The sequence below is a fragment of the Ruditapes philippinarum genome, unplaced genomic scaffold (genome assembly GCF_026571515.1).
Source record: "Ruditapes philippinarum isolate M1 unplaced genomic scaffold, ASM2657151v2 ctg2233_1_1_1_1, whole genome shotgun sequence".
Taxonomy (NCBI): Eukaryota; Metazoa; Mollusca; class Bivalvia; order Venerida; family Veneridae; genus Ruditapes; species Ruditapes philippinarum.
In genome coordinates this window covers 281591-302015 of record NW_026856137.1, presented here as the reverse complement: position 1 = coordinate 302015, position 20425 = coordinate 281591, and positions in this window count along the sequence as shown.

Genomic DNA, 20425 nt, shown 5'->3' with positions numbered 1-20425 from the left:
CAAAAGACAAAAATTTGGGACTTTTATCAGAGACTGATGATTCCGTTGGATAACCGAGGGATCGAACTCTCAGCAAGTGTAACCACTGAACCTAGCGCCCTCCCTGATGTGGCTAATCTGATAATGATGAATTTAAGTTATCTTTCTTGACACAAATATATCCCCCACCCCATCCTTCAAATAAGAACAAAACAAAGGTATTTAGAATGTCTTCATGTCACATGATGTGTCGGAATAATAAATTTTCTCATGTCATATGAACCTATCCCCAATCTTATTATTTAAACATATCACTCAACGATACATAAATATACCAGCTAATTTAATGTTTTTGACACTCCAATCAAAAAACTTCACCTATACCCCACAAGTAATAAAATAACAGTTATTTTTTATGGGAAAATAATGTTACACGGAAAAGGCGAGAAATGAGAAGCGTGGTCCTGGGAAAATGTACACTTATAAGACAGAAAACAATTAATACCTTCGACAATTTGTCACACATTAGCCATATGTAAACATTTGTCAATTTTATAAATTAATAGAAAACTCAAGAAAGATAAATAAAATAGCGTAAAGGACATGTTAACTTGTCAAAAATTATCAATCTCCCCGTTGGCATTTCGAGAATTAGAATAATTTAGGAAAGTGCACACATTTGAAAGAACAGATTAATTGATAATAAACAATATAGCGAACTGAGTCATTCATTTGGTCGAAAATTAGACAGATTATTTACTTAATGCAACCAAGTAAAAATATCCAATACTAAAATATTCTTATTGCAAAGAAATACATCATCATCATCATCATCATCATAATTATTTTTATTATCATTATTATCATCATCATTATCATTATTATTATTATTATTATTATTATTATTATTATTATTATTATTATTATTATTATTATTATTATTATTAATATTATCGTCGACGTCGTCGTCATCATCGTCGTCGTCGTCGTTATCACAAACATTATTATTATTATTATTATTATTATTATCATTATTATCATCTTAGTCGTCATAATCATCATCATCGTCGTTATCACACGTTCACCATTGTCATCACTTTCATCTACATAATTATTCATCATCATCATCATAATCATCATCATCATCATCATCATCATCATCATCATCATCATCATCATCATCATCATCATCATCATCATCATCATCATCATCACCATCATCATCATCATCATCATCATCCATCATTATCATCCATCATCATCATCATCCATCCATCATCATCATCAGCATCATCATCATCATCATCAATTTTTTCACCTTCCCCACCAATACAAGCATCATCAACATTATCGTTAATTATAATTTCTGCCTAGAATGATAATTATTTCAAACACTTGAAAGCATCATTATTTTAAACGAATGGTACCATAGGTATTTAAACAGATTATTTTTCGAAAATTTTAAAACGTTTTAGATCTATAAAAGTTTATATCTTTATCAAATACGAAAAGTAATACCTTTCCATTAAGAAAATAAGTTTAAATTTGATCTCCTGTGGCTATACGATGGAATTGTCTTATTGTATTGTTCTTTACGCTAAATATGACTTTCTATTACCATCCAGCATGCACGTTTAATACTTTTTTACGGTAACCTAAATTTGAACCAAAGAGGGACAACTCGGGTCATGTGATAAATCTGAACAACAGACGCTGGGCATTGTCGTGTATACCACGGGCTAGTTATAGCCTGTTGGACTTAAAACAATGGCCATGCCACATTAAAAAAAGTTCTTCGGCAGTTTTACGACCAAGAATCTTGACAGAAAGTCTTTCGTTCATGCAGGCAAAAAAAATGGGGCTTTAACATGTCCAAAAAATACCTAAACGTAGTCCTAATTTTTGTTTCACATTTTTGTCGCGCATCTACGAAACCCCTTGTTTGTTTGGGGACCAGATATGTGTTCCAGAGCATATGAAATTTGCAGCACTATACGTATATCCTTTCGACAACGTGCGCTGTACTTATTTTGAACGTTATATGGCGAAACTATATACTTAACTTTCATAATTCATTTTCTACCGTTATGTACCCGTTTATTTCACTTTTCATACATTGTTCATTTATAGTTTAGTTCGTTTAAAAATATATATTAAATTTTATTTTTTGAAGGAACTAACAAGCACTGTGATATGATGTGGTATGAGGAGACATTGTCGTGACTCGAATAGTAGGCGAGGGCTTTAACCTCGAACCAATGTGCGTGTTTACCACCGAACCATGCTCACGATGTATAATAATACACATGGACAAACACATAAGACACTGATAAACTGTGATAATAATTTAATTAGCATTTAAAAGTAGTTCCATCATGTTTTGAGTATGAACACAATTCGTTTAGCGAGTCAATTGCGATGCTCTTTCCACCTTTTTTTTCTAGTACGACGGTGATTTGAATCTTATTAATTAAACAAACAAGCACTAATGGCTTCGATTTTATAAATCGTCTGATTTATTACTTGAAATAATTAATGAACGTCATCTTTCAATAGTACAATGATGAAAAAATATTTTTTTTTCACGAACACCGTATTCAATACCCTAAACTCATAAATATTCAATAATATAGGATAGCATTACCTTAACTTTCACTTTAAAGAGCTTTTTGAGCTTTAAGCAAATGGGTCATCGATGCAATCTTTCCAATCAAGAGGCACTATTTTATCAATCAAACGCTATTGAGTAATTGAAATAAAACACCTGTGGATTGTCTGTCAACGCGAAGTGTATTGAAAGTAGAGTGTTAATGAATAAGTGATAAGTTTTTCCTCCCAGATGAGAAACTTTATCAATCTCTCAAATCAAGTATCTTTTCGTTCCCGCTCCCTGAGAATTTCCAACACGCAGACGGCATATTCCTGAAACGGGAGTCACAGGGGTGATTGTTTGTAGCAGACGACGTTGTCAAACGCTTCTGCTGATTTTTTTCCCAGAGATATTATAGGCCGGATAAGAAGATAAATTAGACGCTTCAAGTAATAAAAAGCAATGGGAAAGGACAAGATGGCAAGTCACATTTTTCTGATAACACTTCAAACCAAAAACAATATTTAAAAAAAAATCATCCGAATCCGTCAAAAAGTTCTTAATTGTCCCATGATTTTCACAAATTTTGCATTCTCTACTACCACATGATGCAAAGTAAAAGTGTACGAGTGTAGATAAACAAGCGGAACAGCGTTTCCGGCACGCAGCTCCTGAAGTATCCAGCAATATGGGCACGGCGGCCAGAAGGGCATCGGAAGGCTTTAAAAAATCGTTTGTAACAACCATCAACAGGGCAAGGCGAGAGACATGCACAGAAATTAGTCCCCGGCACAACATGGTCACACTGGCAGGGCACTTAGAAGTGCAGCACACCTTAAAACATTTCAAACAACTGACGTCACTTCAACCTATGACACAGAGCGACATAACCAGCCACTTTGCTCCGACTTCTAGACAAAGAGTCCATGGAAGCAAGTCATTCTACTTTGTACTCCGATGATCTCTAACTTTAAGCTTGGTTCGGAGACCCATGTCGACACTTGGTATAAATTAGAAATATTTGATTATGCTGTTTTGAATAGAATATTTAGAAGATATGTGTCATATACCGGGTAAACATTCTGTATACGATACTTCAGTTCCATTCCATGCTACATGTAACACTATACTTATCTATTCAAGGCGTGTCCCATTTCTTGTACTTTTTGTCGAATCAGATTATTATTTTTCAGAAATAATCTTCTTTTTTTTCACCATCCACAATTATTTACACACAATGCGTTCATTTTTTTACAAATTGCTCAATACTGGCATTTCATGTTCCCAACTTAAAATGTGGAAGCCTACTGTCTTCAGATTTGATTGTACATATCCACTCTAGAACAACAAGTGTCCTCCGGACATATTTCTAGTCACTTTACTTTTTTTACCTTATGCAATGTATTCATTCTTTGTTCTCTATTACTTTTAATGCTTTTGAATTTTTGACATTGTTTGGTGTTTCAACAAGGAATTTCTTACATATATAAGTTGCTGTTAAATATTTTTTTTATTAAAAACCTTTCATACTGTGTCCGTGCCGTCTGATCATGGTCTGAACTGTACGCTATTCATTCGGTACATATTTAGAAAATCTCCCTAAAACTATAAATGGTTTTGTCCAGACTGAAAGATGGACAAGTTTATTTAAGAAATTTAGAGTGGTTAGGGTTAAGGGTATATAAATATTCTGATTTGCTTCAGTTATTCTGTTGATATAGAAAACTATGTAACGAATACTATCAAAGAGTTTTCATTTGTCTTTTATTTATGTTCACTGTAATTTATATATACAAGATTAATTTCAAGCATGGTTATGCTATTACATACAATGTGCATATTGCATAATATATGTATAATGTTTATATGGTTATTGTTTACTAGTGATATATGTTTGAATAGATCTAATAGAAGCTTTCTCATTGTACTTGTTTAAGCTATAAAAACTCTTTAATATTAATAATTATCGCCGCGTTATTTGTTATTTCTAGTAAGTATTTTCATGTTTGTTGATGTTAACACCACGCTATATTTATGCGTGTCTGCGTTCTTTCTCGGCATTGTTTTTGAAAATGGCTAAATATGGGCTGAATTGAAACTCTACCAATGTGGGACTACTCGCGCCTACTCGCCGCTGTTCGCGAAATGGCATATACATTGTAGGTGTAAAGGTCAAGGTCACTTACACCAGTATTAGGATGACAATTAATTTACTTACTGCAGTACCAGAGAGTGTGTAAAGTAAAACTCTATAAACTTTTCTTAATAAGTTTATTCTAATGAAGCATACATACACTGTCTTTCATTTCGTGTGGGGCATTTTAATGCTGCCATTAGAGTGCTAATTATTCGGGAAGCCTCGCCGATTTCCAATAGTTCTTATCCGTTGATTGACGGAGAAGGCCGGAATGTTGTCATTGATAGTACTTGAGATGTCATTCGCAAAACCTCGCCGATATTTTTTTCCTCCAGAAAATTGACGGAAATGGTCGGAAAATTGCAATTTAATGAGTAAAAATATAATTTCAGGCTGTATGCCTTGTAAACAATACTAAACAGTTTTTTTTCTTTTTTCTTTCTATATTTTTACAGAAGACATGGCAATGTAATTTGATAGCCATTAGCAGGTACATGCTGAGTACGAACATATTAAGGTGCTCATAGTTCTAACTTGATTCACTGAAGTTAGATTTATACTTCTTTTGGCGTTTCTTTAAAATATGTGTGCTTAAAGTTGTAGTCTTTGGGGGTATGCACATATAACAGTTTGGTGTCATTTTTTGTGCAACGCGTCATGGTAACACTTGACAGGAGAAAAAGAAACCCCAAGTACTTAAAAGGTAAAAATAATGACAATTAAAAGGTAACACTAAATACAAGAAAATGTAATCAAACGTCACCATTCTTAGATGGTAAGACCCTTATAATTTCCACAAACAATCAAGAGTGGGCCATTGGAAAAAAATTGCAAGGTAAATTTATTTATTAAATCACACATTTCCAAAATCCGCATATTATAAAACTTATAAATGCTACTATTTTTCTTACTGATTTGCAGTTTACCTACTCCCGAAGAATAATTTTAGTTCGCCTTTTCAAGAATAAATTACCCTCATGATGGAGTTCTGAACAAAACATCAGTTTCTCGTGCTTGAAATGAGTTTTTCACGTGTCTAATGTAAGATGACTGAATCAAAGTGATTGCTCTACCTATAGGGCACAGACGTTCATAAATTCTGTGCACACAATGGCTCATTCGTCATCTAATGTGTTTCCGAGGAAATAAACTTCTTTCTATTCAAAAACCCGGGAAAATATTCCACCGCGGCGACTCCTCTTCATAATATGTACTCAGACACATTTGTCATTGAATAAGTAAACAATATTAGCCTATTATTGCAAGTTAATTGTGTTTTAAAACATATTTGATTGTGACAGACCGTTATGACAGTCTTCTTTGGCACTACTATCTCACAGGTTGAGGCTTACTATCACAGAGCTTTTTTACGATGTCGTCTGCTTTTGTGTTGAGATAGAAGTTTTGGCGTCTTCATCGAATAATGCTGTAAGCGGTGCGAAGATTCATCTCTTTCGAACATCGTTAATATAAAAGCGTGCAATCACATTTTGATTGCACCATGTAACCATCCGCATTCGCACGATAATCTATGTGCAATACATTTGTATATCAACAATTTATATTCGACCACAAGCAATCGTAGCTTTGTGTTAATGCAGGGCATGGTATCTGTTAAAAATCTTTCAGACAAAATTTCCTTGTACAATATCCACGATCAAGAACTAAGTTTGTTTTGTCTTTGAGAACAAGTTGACATTCTGTCGAATTTAGACATTTTTCTGCATTTCCCTCAACAGAACATATAGTTATATTATATAATTGCTCGTTATATGAGATGTAACATACTTTCTCACTCTTTCCAAATGATACATCACAAACTGTACTATTAGCACTTTATAAACAAGGAAGTCCTTCAGGGTTTATTAAGTACAATTGCATGGTATTGCAGGGAATTGTAAATTAGTTAATTGCAGTTACTGGGTACTTTCTTCAAATGCCATTCGTAGACCGTTTCTTTATTCGAAATATCGAAATAGTCAATTATTAAAAAAAATTATGGCCTCAAAGTAACAATTAGTCGGTAACACCCACTTTCTGACAAAAAAGGACGAAATTGGTCATTTACATATCATAACATTACATATCATACAATAACAATAACTGGGTGCCACCCACTTTCTGTGAAGAATTTGCTGATTTACATATCAAAGAAAATGTTTACGTCCAGTCGGGTATATACTTATCTATTAGTATATTAGGCTTCGAAAATCTGTTTTGTAATCTATTCAAAACAAAAAAGGTAAATGTAGATACAATTAAAATAAGATGTTCAAATTGAAATTTGGAATAAATTTTATACATAGCATGTCCAGTGTACTTTGTATTTCAATTTATAAATAAGATTAGTCATCACTTTTCGATTATTGGATTGAATTAATTGCTTGTGTTTTCTTTCTCTTTTGTGTTTGTTTGTTTTATTCTCATTTTTAAGGTGTTACAGAAACATTCTTGTCAGATTTGACTTTCAAGCAGATTTGAGCCGCGTCATGACAAAAACAACATAATGGGTTTGCGACCAGCATGGATCCAGACCACCCTGCGCATCCGCGCAGTCTGCTGTTCGCTATCAGTTTCTCTACTTGTTATAGGGTTTGTAAGCGAACATCATGGATCCTGATCAGACTGCGCGAATGCGCAGGCTGGTCTGGATCCGTGCTGGTCGCAATCCCATTATGTTGGCTTTGTCGTGACGCGGCTCATTTATTGAGTTTAAAGTAAAATTGCACAGTATGAAACCACATTGCTGAACCTGATATTTTAATTGATTGTAAGAGCTTCTGATTTTATACTTCTCTTTGAAATAATGAAAATATACAATGTCAGAGGTATGTCACTCTGTAGCCACTGACACACAGCGTGCTCTTAGAAAAGTATGTACCAGGCCCTCTCCAGAAATGATATGATTTCTGAAATAACGCATGCTAAAGTTCTTTTACAAATCAATCTATAATTGAAATGAAATGTCTTCGCTGATAATAGTATGTGTAATGAAATCTGCCACTTACAAAAGTCAGCTTCATTTACTATTCGATCTGATAACCCTATCCGATCAATGCATTTAGTGATTGCGTGAAGAATTAATATGCATTTCTTATCCTTTAATGTCTTTGCGTGACTTACAATTTACTCATGACTTTGCAATTTCCTTAGAAAGTTCTTAACAATCTCATCCCCTGTGCCTATCAATGGAAACACCTTTTAATATTAAAGACGATAGTAATAAAGCTATAGGAAAAGTTTTGTATTTAATATCGGAGGAGAAATTTACTTCGAAGTGCAATACTTTACGCGAAATTAATCACCGCACTATTCTATCTAAAAGGTAGATCGTCTATTATCACCATCGCCATCAGTCTCGGGAGAGAAGAAATAGAAACAATGTTTGTCATTGTTGCTTTTAGTCAAGATTGAATATAATGTCTGTACCTGCTCTAACTTGCCACTAAAGACCCATTAAATAGAATGAAAAATATCAAATAGAAATATTCATTTCCTGCGCTTAGTTGATTTTGTTTTCTTGCAGTATTCTCTTTGGGAACATGTTCTGTATTTTCAGCCGCCAGAAAGACGAACCTATCCTGTTATTTAAACGGAATGGTGTATTGTGTTAAAATTATGAAAATGGAAAAGAATCTGTTATCATATGTAAAGAATACGCTGCTTGGGGAATTTTTTAGAATTAATAGTTAAATAATTGGCACGAACGCGTATGAAATCAAAGTGCTGAAAGTACATGTAGTGGAGCTATCCTTACCGGGGGCACGAGTATGATCAAAGTTGATTGAATTTTATTTTAATACATAAAGAAGAAATACTAACTGTATGCTAATTCAAATGTAAATAATGAAATTCAAAAAACTAAAATCATGATATTATGCTTTCAAACAATGACTGTTGCCTCCGACCTCAAGCAAAGCCTGGTCGCATGAAGATCACGAGAAAATTTAAAGGAACACCAATGCGGTTTTTTTGACATGACGAAACAAAAAATCATTTTTCGAGATTAATGTTCTAGTTAAAACAGGTGTAGACCAATAACTTGTGTGCAAAATTTTAAGATCATTCGCTCACTACTTTTTACCAGAATAATTATTCTACTTGCAACGTTGCAATGCTTTGCGCACAAATATTGCTAAGAATAGTACACACATACGATTTTCTATTTATTTCTGAGTATATTTATGCCCCCGCCATGTAATGGCCGGGGCATATAGTGTTACCCTGTTCCGTCATTCCGTCCTTCCGTCCTTCCATCCTTCCGTCATTCTGTCATTCCGTTATCATCAGTTTCCGTTCATTATCTTAAGAACGGTTGCACACATTCAACTCAAATTTGACATATGGATATGTCATGACAAAATACAGGTCAAGTTCGAATTTGGTCATGGTTCGATGATTTTTGGCAGAGTTATGCCCCTTTTACTTTGAAAATAATATGAAATTTCAGTTTCCGTTCATTATCTCCCCAACGGTACAACACATTCAACTCAAACTTGACATATGGATATGTCATGACAAAATACAGGTCGAGTTCGAATTTGGTCATGGTTCGATGATTTTTGGCAGAGTAATGCCCCTTTTACTTTGAAAATAATATGAAATTTTCAGTTTCCGTTCATTATCTCCCCAACGGTACAACACATTCAACTCAAACTTGACATATGGATATGTCATGAGAAAATACAGGTCAAGTTCGAATTTGGTCATGGTTCGATGATTTTTGGCAGAGTTATGCCCCTTTTACTTTGAAAATAATATGAAATTTTCAGTTTCCGTTCATTATCTCCCCAACGGTACAACACATTCAACTCAAAATTGACATATGGATGCGTCAAAAGAATGCGCAGGTCAAGTTCAAATTTGGTCATGGTTTAATGATTTTTGGCAGAGTTATGCCCCTTTCACTTTGAAAGTAATATGAAATTTTCAGTTTCCGTTTTATTATCTCCCCAACAGTACAACACATTCAACTCAAAATTTTGGAATGCCGAGGCCAAGTTCAAATTTGGTCATATGACGGTTCAATGATTTTTGGCAGAGTAATGCCCCTTTCACTTTGAAAATAATATGAAATTTACAGTTTCTGTTCATTATCTACCCAACAGTGTTACATATTCAACTTAAATTTGATATATGGATATGTCAAAGGAATGGGCAGGTCAAGTTGGAATTTGGTCATTGTTTGATGATTTTTTTGCAGAGTTATGTCCCTTTCACTTTGAAAATAATATAGATACATCTTAGGAATAAGCAGTTTAAGTTTGAATTTGGTTGTGGTTCAATGATTTTAGACAAACTTATCTTTCCTGAATGTTGGGAAAAATTTTGAACTTTCAGTTTCAGCACTCATACTTTTAGCCATTATTTTGGCTACAAATATGCAATATGCTATTTTTAAAAGGTTAAGACTGAATAATTTCAGTGCCTTGAACATTGTATGAAAATGGTTTGTGTTAACATTGAAAAGTTTTAAGGGCTTTGAACTTAAAATGAAAAAAATAATTAATGCACCATCTGAAATTTTGGCTGCATGCGGGGGCATCCGTGGCATGATGACACTTTTCTAGTTCTTAATTATCTTTTGCATTTCTTTATGTTTAAAGTGCCCAAACTGATCTATGTACTAATCTTAATGTAATGTTATTAGGCTTTTGGGCCTCATTTGAGCTGGACCTCAGTGGAGTTCCTTTAAGCGCGTGAATTTAGTGTTGGTCAGTTATCTAGATTCAGTTTCGTCAAAGGAGATCTACATCATCGTAATTTGGGACAACTTCATTTGTTTGTGAATTGACTAGTTTCAATAAATATTTTCATTCATAATATGTTAATGAATGGGAGAACTATCGTTTTATGGTGTATGACTATCAATCCGGTTGTGAGGAGGCGATCAGCTCTTAGTTACCTCCCCTTACGTTCGTTTTTTTTCTTCATAAAATAAAATGAGAAAGTTTATAAAAAAACAGAGATTTTTCGATTTATCATTTAAAAAAATGACTGTGTTTTTGTCGTTTTGGTTTTTAAGGGGAAATTGTTTTGGTTCGATTAAGGGGTTGGAATAAATTTCAATCATTAAAGATGTATGAGTTATAACTAGTGGGCCGTCTCTCGTCATGAAACCGTGATCGATTCTTACAAAACTTCTCTTGAGACAGTTCTCTGCAAATTTAATTTAACTTTGATGACGATTCACTCTAATGTTTGCATATTTATTTATACAGATTCATTAGGACTTCGATGTTATAGGCTATAGTTTTTAGATCTTCAAATTGATTTTTACATAATTAATTGATGGGTACTGAATATGTCACGGGTAATTATTCCCCCATTTTTTAATCATTTTTTATTAATTTTATTTATTTATATATATTTTTATTTGGAGGGGGGGGGGGTTGCTGAAGTTTTTTACTTTTTTTTTTCAAATTGTCGTTTGGTAACTTTGATTAAGAGTACCTTTAACTTTCAAGATTTGTTTTATGTTAGTACGCAATTACAGTTTCACTTCAGAGATACAAACCAGTTATATAGAGAAGACAGTTATTCTCAGCAAACGCTTGCCTTGAAAATACAAATAAAACAGCAAACCGGTTAATTTCCACAAACATAGACACGAGATATTCATCGCTGATAAACTGCTTGATCACGCACACTGGTTTTAAACATTAAAATATAAAATATACAATACAGATGTCAATCTCAAAATAAATTTAAAAAACCTGACAGATATTTCTTCATTGTATATAGCCTTGTTATTACCCATAAATCGTTTGCTTGACTTGATTTTGTCAGTAAATGACAAGAGAAATAAGTGTTAGAATTTTGAATTTTGCTCATCCAAAAAATACACTGGAAGTTTGCTTGTACATTGAATGTGTACATGCTGATTTGACTGATTTCATTAGTGCTGATTAATTCATCCTAGAATATTATTATAAATTGTATTTTATTTCATTTATGCATCTGCAAACATTGCCTAATTTCCCACATATTGAGTACAGATGAAAGAGAACAACATGCTCAATGTGTATGTATTGTGGAAGTTTTTCCGCGCCTCATTAGTATTCAAATTTTGACGAGCTGAAAATTGAAAAAAAAACTGTCTGCTGATTAGAGAAAGGCGAACCACTTGCTGTTCTAGGTAAACACAGGTGCAACTCCAAACTGAGAAATTAAAAAAAAGTGATGGCCCCATAGACAAGAAGGAGTAAAGATGCGCATTTTCCTATTATCGCCGATTGGAACACGGCATAGATTTGCTTAATGCATTTCTAATAGATCACAGAAATAGATGACACCGGACTTTTAAGACTTGCCCGAAAGACTTGTTAGTAATTTAAGTTGGAGTTATGCGGGATTGAACTCGCGATCCCTGGTTTTGTAGTGAAACACTATTACCATTGAACGACCTCCTCTTAATTACCCAAACAGTGAATGTTCGGGTTATGTTTACGTCCATAACATTTCGCCTAAATCGTGCGGAATGGCGCAAATTTAGAAATAAAAATGTATCGTCATTTACTCAGTAAATGAAATCTTCTGTGAGATACTAGGGGCAATAAACATCAGCAATTTCCTATACTTGCTTGATTGGTTAAAGTACAACAAACACAAACAACAATGTTTTCTTGTTTTATATTGATCATCTTGCGTTTTTTGTCTCTGTTTTTTCTGAGTTAGTCACTTGGGAGTTAGCTATTGTTTTTACTTGTTGCTTTAATTCTATAAAAACTCCGACTCATTATACATCAGCTATTTAATTTGGAGATGACAAAGAAATCGAGCACGCCTGAACGGCCATGACTTTCTCCGTAGACTGAACAAATTTGAGGAGTCATTTATTACTGCTGCAATAATAATATAATGAAATATTAAAGACCCATGTGAGAATTTTGTTAACGTTTCAATAGCAAACTATTGCTGCCATTGATTTTTAAACAGCTTTGAGATTTAAGAAACAATTGACGAAAATTTCCACGAAACCGCCGTCCCATGATCCTTTGCAACTGGCACGTGCTGCAAGAATCTTGTTGCCATGGCGATCAATAAAGCCACAGGTTCGGAGAAATATTGTCTCCACAGGTAATCAGGAAAAGAAATATTTAATGTGTCATAGCGAAGTGGAAATATTAATTATCTGACAGAGAACTGAAACCGTAATTGATTAAAAGCTTTCGGGCCATGAACGAGGTAGCCTACAAGGCAGTGAATCAATTAAAAATGTCTTGAAAGATAATAATTCCTTCAGGAGCCACTTTGGAATTGTTTACGCTTAGCAGACACGATATCAATCATTCATAAGTTATTCCGCACAAAAATGAATTCAAGGAAATGATCTAAGAGGGATCAGAATATTATAATTTGAAAAATGAAAAAAAAAAAAAAAAAAAATGGGTACAAAATTTAGGCTGACTGATTTCAGTCGGAGCCGGCAAGCCTAGCAGAGACGTTTATTTTATCTAAAAACCTCGAATTTGTGGGTTCGAGTCGTGTTTATGCACATATATCCCGTACCTATCTTTGTCAGTTCAAATTTTAGAAAGCAAAAAGTTTTCTGTCCCGTTCTCTTTGCCATTGTAAGTAGTGATTGTTCATCTTTTTGTATAATTTTAACAAGAATATAACAACACTTATAATGCATTATTATCTATTCAAATAACTCATTTTCAGTTTTGTCTGCATTCTATTCTTATTGTTTTTGTTCAGCCAAAATAGGTCCTGAAATATTGTGGGAACCAATTTACGCATTTTCTAAGATCATATAGGCTATTTATTATAGGATCATTACAGGAACATTCCGCAATGATAAGTTGATATTCACATGGAGATAATGTAGATCTTGACATTTCCATAGACTCATAGTCTCCATTACGACATTTGAGGAAACAATTTCTAAACTTAAAACAGAAAAGGTATGGTGCGCGTTACGGGACATAATAACGGCTATCATTTGTTGTTATCTTATTTTTTATGCTTTCTTCTACTGATGTCACTAACAAAGTTAGGTAACACAGCCTTCGTACTTCCTTTTGCTTCATTAATTCCTGCGAATTGAAATTGTCTATATTTTTTTCTATTAATTACTTAATATTTAAATGTTTTACTTGGCGTTCAAAACTATCTTGTTCTCTTCAACATTGTTCAGTACAATATTGAAATTTATATGGCGTGTAGACTACATAGCAGTTAAACCTGGCGCCACGTCCAATATAGTTCATGTAGCTGTGTATGTGTCCAATGGAATTAACCACCAATAAAATATGCAAAAGTAACTGTGCTTTCAGAGTGTTTAAAATACTTATTTTGTCATCATTTGACATTTTGGCAGAACATTGGTTTATAATAAAAAAAATAACAAAGTTCGTTGAAGATGACATTCAATCATAGTAGTTACACTCTTGATGATACATAATCTTAAAAAGCGTCTCGAATATGTAAAAGAGAATACAGGTAATTGTGCAAGAATATTTTTAAGGTGAAAGTACTTTGAGTATATAATATAGATTTGAAATGACTTTTTTGGACTAGAAAAATGAAATCGTGGCTGAAATTGATAAGATTGGATCCAATAATAATTTATATTGGAATCGCTTGTGGTGCAAACACTGAAAGTTCATTGTTTACTTTTTACAAATTTTCTTTCATAGAAACAAAACACCGATGACAATGTCATAGAAAAAAATTTATTGTAATAGCTTTTTCCTATTGAAAATGTCAAGAAATGTTTTGCCAATATAGGAGAACATGACCCATAAACAATATTGCTTCCCTTAGAATTATTTCTTTACATGTATACAAGATATGGTTCAGCTTCAATGACTAACTTTTAATTTTAATGTTATAATTGTTGTATTGTCATTTTTGTTTGAATTGTAATGAAATATAATGCCATAAATCTCTGTAAAAGCCAGACATTCAATGTGACGATAGAGATTTCCGTTACTTGTTACCGCTTCGCTCGAGTCTGTAACAAAAACAATCGAGCACCATTAGCTACGAGCGTTCTTTTCAAACGAGTGGAATGACCTTGAGCCAGAAAATTAATATTTATTCATTGATTAAATGCATGAAGATAAAATCAGTTGATTGGTATACTATATTTTTGCATATGTCACAATTCAAATTCTCTCGGTGGTCCATTTGACACCCCATACTTCACCGAAAGTTAGCTATTTTCATTTCAGACAATTGTCGCTTGACAGCGTTAATTAATAATGGCTTAATATGAAAATATCGAGCAATCTTGATAACCGATACATTTAGCTTGCTTTCTTCAATTATTTATACGCAATTTCTGTCAAATTACGGACCCATTATACGGAATTAAGGCATATTGAAAGAGCAGTGAAAATGGGGAATAAGATAAATCATTCTTCTCCTTGTTTCCCTTGAGAAAGAAAACAATTCTACGCTGATGGCATTTTAGAAAGGCAGATAATTACGAAAATTGTTTTCTCGACCTTTAGGAATGGCGAAATAACATCTTTTATATCTAAGTGGATTAATAAGTAATGGCGGACGAATAAAAAAACACACATACAACAATAATAGTGGTGACTGGTGACACATATGGAGGATATCTACTGTGAAATAGTTCCAAATATGTAGATTTATCCTATGTTCAATTATATATATGATTACATATTGTTGTTAATTTGGGGAGGGAAAAAACAGCGAAAAGTGGCGTTAAATTGAGATTGTTTCGTTATTACTCAAAGAAAAACGGCGAGTCGTGATTCCATATCATGTGATAACAAACAACAACAACACTTTCGAAACATTGACAAAAATCGTTATATTTTACGAGCCACATACAATGTAGTTCAACTTTATCTTAACTTTTTTTTTCAAAATATACGACATTCAGCAGTTACAAATTCAAAAATAAAAGGCAATAATAATGTTGGCATAAAACACCCATGCTGAGAAATGCTTCACCATTAATATGTATGAAACAAATATATTGCTTTGAATTTGGAACAGTCCAAATCGAATGTTGTACAAAGCTTGCTTTCCCCTCGACTTGATAACATGGCAAAACCTTACTTTACTTCTTTTCGAACAAAAGGTATTTTGTCTAAGACCATGTCATTATACATTTAGACTTAAAGGCACATTATGCCTCAGAAAAGAATTTTTCGCCTTTTTAGAATAGGCAAATATGAGTTATTAAACGTTTGAATAATGACTTTAGAGCATGTTAGATGTTTATCACCTGTAGAAAGTAGCGCTGACTGTGAAATTATTGTCATAATATTAACAAGTAAACAAAGTTTACACAGATATTTTGACTTTCATTTAAAATACTAACTCACTATTACTGTACTTACTGCTAAAGACAACAGAAGCTAAATAAGATTCGAGCAATTAAAAAAGCTTTAAGAAATAAAAATAATAGCATTTATTAGGCATAATGGGCCTTTCATTATTTACGGTGATTGTTTCATCTTTGCTAAAGGTCGCAGACGCGCCGAGTGGTGTGATCCGTCCCAGAGAGCCAAAATACATGTAATATTTCAAGATAATGAAATAATTACCCTTTTGTTATACATGTATATACTTTGTCGAATTTAAACTCATAATGTAATAAATATAGCTCGAGTGTGATATAGAATTATTTTCTGTCGGATCGTTTACGTGCATGAGATGTATGCATTAAATATACAAATGTAGAAGATAATAAATATTTTTTCTTAATAGAACTGATGGCGGTTGTTCTGGTAAATCTACCATTTGCAGCACAGATCTTTGTCAAATAGTGCTTATACCAAACCTTACACTACCGGAACCGGAAGTGATCTGCCTTTGCTACCAGTATAGAGCCAGGCTAGCCTAAATTGATAACGGACAGTTCCATAAATGGAAAAGTAGACAACACTATTTGAGCCGCGTCATGACAAAACCAACATAATGGGTTTGCGACCAGCATGGATCCAGACCAGCCTGCGCATCCGCGCAGTCTGATTAGGATCCATGCTGTTCGCTTACAAATCCTATAACAAGTAGAGAAACTAATAGCGAACAGCATGGATCCTGATCAGACTGCGCGGATACGCAGGCTGGTCTGGATCTATGCTGGTCGCAAACCCATTATGTTGGTTTTGTCGTGGCGCGGCTCAGATATTATATAAAAAAAACTTTACGAAATACATATATAAATATATGCAATCCATGTAATTACTGTTTTACAAGCTATAGGAAAATGTTGTTTATATGGATTTTTGGTGTCTTGTGCTAGCATTAATTATTTTGTTTGTTTACTTGACAATATTCGACAGTTTTTTTTAAATACTTTCTAATTTTCGAAGAAAAAAAATAGTATGAATCTGGAACCGTGCTGCTTTAGTGCTGGAAATATTGACGTATGAAAAAAACACACGACTGGCAGAACAAAATGGAATGACGTCATTACTGTATTCTATTTCAGGATAAGATGATTATATAAATATGACGTACATTTCTAAATGAAAATAATAAGAAAAGATATTTATAATATATGCTGACTACATTAACGCCAGAGCAATTAATACCATATTGACATAAACTAGTCTTTAACGAATAAATTCCATTCACGTTTTAGAGAAAATGTCACCATTTTAACAAACAATTTTTCCAAGAATTATTTCTTTAATGTTAAGAGCAAAATCAAAACAACGCTCTAAATTAATGTTGATCCAGTTGTTGATTAAAAAATAAAAAAAACATAACACAGCATGGCTCATATTACGGTTTTTGCCTGGTGAATAACATATTATTGTTGTACATAGCGAATAACTTACTTATTACTTTTAACATTATTTATTTCAAACTCGACTGCGAACACAGCATAAAAGTTATGGTTACCGCTCCGTAAATATAACAGTACGGGGAGATCGGGATTGAATGAGCCACCCCTCGTTGTGTCCACATAAATGTGACGTTTCAGGAGTGGAGTAAAGTTTTAGACTTTCCTACTGGAAGGCTTATCATCATGAAATCATGTTTCATACCAAAGAAGGATTCGAACCCACGAAAAAGGGTAAACAGTCTTATCTTTTAGCCAACGTTCCATCCCTCACATTAAAATCTATATCAACAATTTTTATTTTGTGTATAAACTTCAACATATTCAGTGTTTGGAATGGGCATGACCTGGTTTAAATCTGTAATTATCGATTGTTGATTGAAGGGATGTTTCACTTTAAAAAACAACTAATTATAAAAATACAAGCATGAAAGCTGGCCTGAAAATATACTGGTGGCATATACTCATTGCTGTTGCTATTAGCGTCCATAAACAAATGAGAATCTTTTGTACTGCTCTGACACAATAATACCACATATTTTCCGCAACACGTTAAAGTACCCATTGCTTTTCAGATTGATAGATTTCGTTCCCTACTCTTTATTCTTTAAGCCTTCTAGCGCCAGCAGATTCTACCCATGCGACCCCTGCAGGCCAAGATCAGTCGGCATATCCGTACTTTCAGGTCATGGTATGCACTGTTCTCTACATATTCTGAAATTTCCCTAAAAATGATGAAAGGTTTTTGTCCAGATTGAAAGATCGACAAGTCCATTTAAGAAATTAGCGTGGCATGCATTTTCATACGCAAATATCTAACTCTTCAAATGCGTTTTCTGTTCTACTTACTTTATCAACGTCAAATCTTCCGGGTTGCATGTCAAAGAAATCTTTCTCACCCTTAAGCAAAATTAGCTATTTATCTGCTAGGAAAGATTAGATTTCCCTATATTCTTCACGACTCATTCTTCTTGACAGAAGACTGGTTGGAATTTGGTTAAGAATGACAAATTACCGTAATCACATGACAAATGATCTGTTGTCGCGTTATTAAGATGTTATTAGAGCTACTTGCAGGTATAAGACACCATTGATTATGTCTTAGAAAAGCTAATTGATTTGATTAATATGGTGATAAGAACAAATTGGTTCTGTGACTTAAGATAATAAAAATGACACGAAGACATTTCGCTAATGTCTTCCAATGTGCAACAGGAAGACAGCAGGTTTTTGTTTATAATTAAAAGGACATGGTCATTAAAAAAAAAGGACATGCGGTATTGAACCTTACACTTATAAGAAGGTCATGAATTAAGTAACTAGTAAAGAAACTTCGAATTATTAATAATATAATTAGCCGTGGGCATCAGTTTTTGTATTTTGTATGCACGAATTTTACCAATAAACATGTATTAGAAACACGTTTCGATCAAGCTGATGTTTATCTAATTTATTCAACGGCTGCTGAATATTTATAAAGTATTTTATATTTTTCCTTACTGTATTATAAAATCGTTATACGTGTAGATATATATGACTAGTGAAATGCTCTAGTAAAAGCAAATGTTTGATACGTATATTATTGTCAGAAATCTTTATAAATATAATTGTACCTATTATGTGATAAATATTTACAATTTTGATTTTGATATATTCTATCAAAACAGAGAGATTTATTTTTGTAAAACTTCTATGAATGTCGCGATCATGCATTGTATATACATTACAGAATAGAACAGAACATACATTGTATGTATATAGTTCATGTTTAATAAGGGTCCATCCGCCTGGTAAGGCACAAAAGGCGGCTTTCGAGCCAAAAGTAGGTCATTGTACGGCGGTCAATGAGAACCTAAATGTACAGTAACCTGAGATAATATTGAAAGAACTGTTGGTGCCAAGCAAAGGGCCAACCTTACAAGCCGTCTATCTTTGCTAGTGGTTCACGCATCCTAGCACACCATCCTTGTCTCTGCCAACATTGTAGGGCCACTCCCCACGGCTTTAGTCAGGACATCGGCAGCTGGTGCCCATTCGTCAACGAAGTAGCAGTCCCGATAACTGGCTGGGTACGCCAAGCCGTGACTTGCACGCGTCAAGGGGAAGTGAGAATAGGACTATATTTAACCCCCTTCCGCGTAGCAAGTGATCACCATAATGAGACGATGTGCACAGCGCAAAAATTGGGTCGCTACCCCCAAGGTCAAGGTCACATTACAGGTCAAATGTTAAAAAGTCTTCATTTAATAATAAAAAGTCTACATTTCGTGTCCGCTCCATAACTTTTAAACTGCTAAAAGTTTTTTTTTAAATAACTTGGCACAAGTGATCACCGTAATGAGACGATGTGCACAGCGCAATAATTGGGTCGCTACCCCCCAAAGTCAAGGTCACACTTAAAGGTCAAAAGTTAAAAAGTCTTCATTTCATAATAAAGAGATTACATTTCGCGTCCGCTCCATAACTTTTAAACTGCTGACAGTTTTTTTAATTAACTGAACACAAGTGATCACCATAATGAGATGATGTGCAGAGCGCAATAATTGGGGACCCCCAAAGTCTAGGTCACAATTAAAGGTCAAGTGTAAAAAAGTCTACATTTCGTATCCGCTCCACGACTTTTAAAACTGCTAAAAGTTTTTTTTTTTTAAAACTTGGCACAAGTGATCACCATAATGAGACGATGTGCAGAGCGCACTAAGTGGGCTGTTACCCCCAAGGTCAAGGTCACACTTAAAGGTCAAATGTTAAAAAGTCTACATTTCGTGTCCGCTCCATATCCATTAAACCGCTGAATTTTTTTCACAAGTGATCACCATAATGAGACGATGTGCAAAGCGCAATAATTGGGTTGCTACCCCCAAGGTCAAGGTCAAACTTGAAGGTCATGTGTTAAAAGTCTACATTTTGTTTCCGTACCCCTGAGAAGTCTTTTCAA